We start from the raw sequence: 6,000 nt of genomic DNA on the forward strand, positions 1-6,000 counted from the left end.
GCGTCCGTAGCTACGCTACGAAAAAGATTACAAAAAATATTGATTATATTAGAGTAGATTTTAATTTGATACCTTTAAAAGAGTTTGTAGAGAACGTAATATTGTATTAATCAACTGCACGAATGTCTGATTTTTATTGATAGAGGAAAAAATAAACTGATATTAATTGACAATAATTATTTGCTCTGATTTCAATTACTAGAAACTTGCTACTACATATATGATTATAAAACTGTAAAATATTAAGAAATAAGATAGTACATAACATGTACTATTGACAGATTAAGATAAACAGTTGTACAATATAAGGTAACCGTATAATATATAAAGATCCTATCAATATAAAATAGTTACTAATTTCTAATAATATATCATTTATATATAAAATGAATGGTTAAAAGTTATCAAATTTAGTTGATTTATTTGTTTAATGATAACTATGTGCTATATATATTAAGAAATGAATAAACCTTCCTAACTTTTTTATTTTATTCAAAGAATTGAATAAATATTTATTGGAATTTAAGCATTCATGTATAAAAGAAATGTCTAAACACTATGGATTTAGGTTCATGCAGAATAAGAGGATATAAACAGAAAATAATATTAAATTGTAATTGATAAATATTAAATGAATCTATATTCTAAACATTAAAAATTAAAAATTATTGTTTTCCAGTATTTTTTTTACTGAAATAAATAAAAAAAATCATTCAAATGTAAAAAAACAACGCAACTTTGACATAAGGTGTAAAAAAAATTAATTCAATTGAGAATGATAACTTATTAACCCAATTAGTTATCATATTTAAAATAGAATTTATCCAAAACAAACGATAATCCTATCAAAGATTATTAGATGTATAATAAACAATTAAGAAATGAGAAAGTATATAACCTATTGTAAAACCCGACCTTATAAAATACTTGTCATGACATACATGTGATGGATAGTATGTTTGCATGTTAGGAGAGTCCCGAAAAATTTACAAAAGTCGTTATTGTACCTAGAGGTACAACAAAGTTGATTTAAGCCTCGAACTAGATCAAATAGAGATTTTAGAGTGAAATTGAAAATTTTACAGTCTAGGAATGATTTAATATGGTGATTCGGAGTTCGATGATCAATTTGGAGTCAAATTGGAATTTTCGTAACCTAGGGGCAAAATGGTCATTTTACCATTCGAGGTTAAGATGTGAGTGTTGGATGAAATTTTTTACTAAGATTGATCAAGATTTACTATTTAGAACATAATTTGAGGTTGAGAAGTGAAAAATTGTAATCTTGGTATTTTTTGGAGCATAGGAGTAAAATGGTAATTTTGCCACTCCATGGGCAAAACAGTAATTTTCCACCACCAGGACATTTGTCCAGCACATGGTCTTCCCTTATCCTCATTTTGACCTTTGACTAATCATGTGGTGGAGATAAAAAGTTTAAAATTTTTAAAGTTTTAAAAATGGACCGATGAAAACATGCCATGTGTCAAGCTTAGAATATTTTATTATTTTCTATAAAAATCAGCCTATAAACCCCTCATTTCTCTCCAAATATTCGGTCACACCAAGAACAAAGGGAAAAAGGAAGAGAACAAACCCTAGGTGGGGAATTTGAAGAGAAAAAGTGTGAAAAATCAAGGAAAATAAGTGAAAAAGGTAAGATTTTTCAATTTAAACTTGAAATCTATTTTCCTTAAGCATTTCTCCTTATTTTTTATAATTAAATTACATGTTTTCATGATGAATTAATGGCTGATCAAAATGGGTATGAAGAGAGAAAGATGTTGGATTGATTTGATTTTAAGTTATGTTAGTGTTTTTAGTTAGTTTAGCATATTTAGAAGCAAAACAACAAGAAAAGAATCTATTTTCCCCATGAATCTTCATTGGCTGAATCTTCCTTGATATGTGTGGGAGATGGATAGTTATTATTTCAAGAGAAATGGCTTAGAAAATGATGAATAATTGTGAGAAAATTAAGTAGGAAAAATCACGGTGTTAGTGCACTGTAATAGCCGAATTTTTTCATGGAGAAATGGGAAGGTTTTGATCTAAAATTGGTGTTATTTGAATAATGTTTGGTGAATTGAGGCATTGGAAAAGAAATGGAGTAATTTGAGATTAAATTGGACGCGTTAGTAATTAATCAAGTGATAAGACGAATTTGGCCGGTATCGAAATTTAGATGGTTACTCGTGCATTTTGCATTCCATATCATGCATTAGTAGTCTAAATTAGTTTAATTTTGATTTAGTACCAGTGTAGTGAGTTTCTCGATTTTGTACTGTGTCAAGGTGGTGAGTACTCCGATAAAGGCAAGGGAATTGCATTCGAGGATCAGTAGTCCGAGTACTTCGAAAATCCGCACTCTAGACATTATGAGTAAACTTACTGTCATTTTAGTTATCTAGGGTGGTTTTTAGATGATTTTATGAATTCTATGGAAAAAAGGAATTTAAAATGGTAAATTTTCATGTTTTATGAATAAATGTGTTTCAATGAAATTAATTTATAAATTGTTTTGAAATTAATAATGATGTTGAAAAATAGAGTACACGGAGACTGTTAATTGTTGCAATTCGATTATTTAAATTGATTGGCTTATGATAAATCGGGTATGATTGGCTAGTTGGCAATTGTATTGAAATACGAATTGTTTGGTTGCCTTGAAAGACTGCGAATTACAAAAATTACCATATCATGTTATTGAATTTTATTGTATGGTGGATTATATATTAATTAATCACTACAGTAGGGGATTTCTGTGGACTAGCCTTTTAGAGGGGCACGGTAAACCCCATTATATTCTTACCACGATCGGAGAGGCGCGTAGGGTATTTCTTGGGGTTAAGTTTAGGGTTCACTTCATGCTAAACCACCATTTGAGGGTGAACTCAGCCAACGCCAAGGAACGATTGTAATGTCCAACGAAAAATGTGTTTTATGTGAAATGTGAATTTTTAATAGCCTTGGCGATCTTGGTAGGATGCCTCGGCCAAGGTGTCCCCTAGGATGGATTTTTGGCATAAGCCTAGTTTTTATGAGATTCATAAGCCTCTTTACGTATTTTGAATGAAATGTGTTCTAATGTTGTGACCCAGTTTACGATGATTTATTTTATTGTCTCCATGTACTCAACTCTAGATGTTTATGATAATGTCTATTTACTCATTGGGATTTTATAATCTCACCACCCTCCTTTCCATCCATTTCAGGCTCAGAATAGACTGTAGATAGCTGATCTCATCGAGGACTACCGTTGGGTTTGCATCTTTCAAACTGTAGGTTTATAGTCCTCTTTACTTTTGTTTATTCAGGAGGAGCCCACTTGTTATTATAAATTAAATTTTATACTCTAGATATCTATACTACTGTATGTAAGAATTTATTTTGCTTTGACGCTGTAAAAATTATTTACGTAGTGTTTTAAAAATATTGTTTTATAAGAAAATCGAATATTTTACTTAATATTTCTTTTATTTTTTTATTATGTCCAATTAATCATAATTTCGTTTTAAATGAAGATTTTAGACTTTTAAACTCATTTTGATTATGAATTATGTGTTTTGTATTTGTAAATTACATTTTAGCCGGTTTCGAATTTTTTGAGAAAAATGACCAAAATACCCATGTGAAACGAAAATTATTATTTTATTTGTTTTAAGTTGGAAACAGTTTAAAATATTTTAGAACGTGGTATTTGGCAACAGTTACTCATAGGGGGAATGACAAGTTGATATTAAACCCTTGCGAGGTTTCGCTTGACATTCGGGATAATAAGTGTCGATCAGGACGTCGCGGCGGTTGTCACGGGCTCGAGGAGAGTACCGGGTCGTGACACCTATACTATAAACAGATTAAAATAAATAGTTGTAGAATATAAGGTAACAGTATAATGCAAAGATTCTATCAATATAAAATAGTTAGTAATTTCTAGTATTATATGTTTTTTATATATAAAATAAATGGCTAAAGGTTATCAAATTCAATTGATTTACTTATTCAATGATGACTATGTGTCATGTATATTGAGAAATGAGTAGGCTTTTTTGACTTTTTTATTTTGTTTAATGAATTGGATGGATGTTTATTCGAATTTAAAGATTCATGTACGAAAGAGATGTTTATATACTATAGATTCAGGTTGATATAGAATAAGAGAATATAGACGAAAAATAATATTAAATTGCAATTGATAAATATTAAATAAATCTATCTTATAAGTATTAAAAGTTAGAAATTATTGTTTTCAAATATTTTTTACTAAAATAAATACAAGTAAAAAAGAAAAAAAACCATTCAAATGTTAAAAATAATGTAGTTTTGACATAAGGAGTAAAAAATATTAATTTAATTAAAAATGACAAATGTCAGTCAATTGGTCCAATCAATTATCCTACTTTTATATAATGAATTGGATGGATATTTATTGAAATTTAAACATTTAAGTATAAAAGAGATATCTATATACTATAGATTCAAGTTCATACAGAATAAGAGAGTATAGACAAAAAATAATATTAAATTGTAATTGATAAATATTAAATGAATCTATCTTTTAAGCATTAAAAGTTAGAAATTATTATTTTTAAGTATTTTTTATTAAAATAAATAAAAGTAAAAAAACAAAAAAAACCCTTCAAATGTCAAAAATAACTTATTTTTGACATAAGGTGTAAAAAAAATTAATTCAATAGAAAACGAAAGGTCAAAAAAATAAAAAGGAGTTCTAATTGAATGACACTTGTCATTCAATTGAAGACTCAATTGAAAAAAATTGAAAGAAATTAAAACATCCTACTTTTATATATATATTATAGATATTTTAATAACATGACACTAACTTGATGATATAATAGTGCCACGTGGTATTAATTTGATGACGTAACTTTGACATGCTGACGTGTTAATGTCACGTGATAAGTCAAAAAAATTTTTAAAAAAATTTTATACCACGTCATAGGAACTAAAATAAATAAAAATATATAACATAGGGATTAAATTAAATAAAATTAAAATATTGAAGGACTAAATTAAAAAAAATATTTAAAAAATACAAATCTTTAAATAAATTATAGATATACTTATTAATAAGTCAAATATTTAAATGTAAAGATTAATAATGTTAAAAAATATATATATATTCTTACTTGATTATTTAATTCTAGAATATATACAATAATTTATATTTTTTTTATAAAAATTAAGTTTGAATTCTCCTTTTATAAAAAAATTTCGAAAAAAATATCATACTTAAAGTCAAATTTAGATGAAAAATTTGCATTATATTAAAATAAATAATATAAAAGGAGTAAATAAATTCTCTTCTATTTATAGTAGTATAAAATACCTATTTTTTTAGAATTATTCAACCCTTATCAATTTACCTTTTATTTAAATTTACTCAAAATTTTTTATAAAATAATTTTATTTAAGTTCAAATACTACAATCAAATTTTACTAAATTTAAATTCAAATTATTAATTTGGATCTACAAAAAATTTATAAATACAAAATAAAATTGTACAAATATTTACAATTATATTTAACTCTATCAACTATAAATGCAATCTTTAATCTAGAAAATTTCAATCTAAAAAATGCAACTTGAAATATTAAACAAAATAAAAGCATAAAAAATAAATAAAAATTGAAAGGGTGGAGTAGCTCAAATTCTGTGATTGTAATAAGAGGTTTGTCATGCTTAAATTACGTTAGTCAAAACGAAAAATTATTTTTATAATCATCACTAACTTCATATCTCTCTTTTATATATATATTTTTAAAAAAACTGAATCAACTTATTTTGCTAATTTGAGTTCAACTAAAGTTAAAAATTATGTCAAACAAATTCAAATTTTTATACTATTATAAACAAAAAAAATTATTTAGTCTTTTTATATTATTTTATGCCAACATAATGCAAGTTATTTATCTAAATTTGACATTAGAATGAAATTTTTTTCAAAATTTTTTTATAGAAGGGGAATTCAACCTTAA

The 6,000-nt window shown here is 26.0% G+C and overlaps 1 non-coding gene across 1 annotated transcript; it reads right to left on the reverse strand.

Moving 5' to 3' along the window:
- Positions 1-5,663: 5,663 nt before the first annotated feature.
- LOC148762811 (small nucleolar RNA snoR8a) lies at positions 5,664-5,756 on the reverse strand. Its single transcript, XR_016026849.1, has one exon. It is a non-coding gene; the product is annotated as a small nucleolar RNA snoR8a (small nucleolar RNA).
- Between the last annotated feature and the right edge of the window lie 244 nt (positions 5,757-6,000).

This window comes from Theobroma cacao, chromosome 5, assembly GCF_053813885.1.
Source record: "Theobroma cacao isolate CCN51 chromosome 5, ASM5381388v1, whole genome shotgun sequence".
In the NCBI taxonomy this organism is placed as follows: domain Eukaryota; kingdom Viridiplantae; phylum Streptophyta; class Magnoliopsida; order Malvales; family Malvaceae; genus Theobroma; species Theobroma cacao.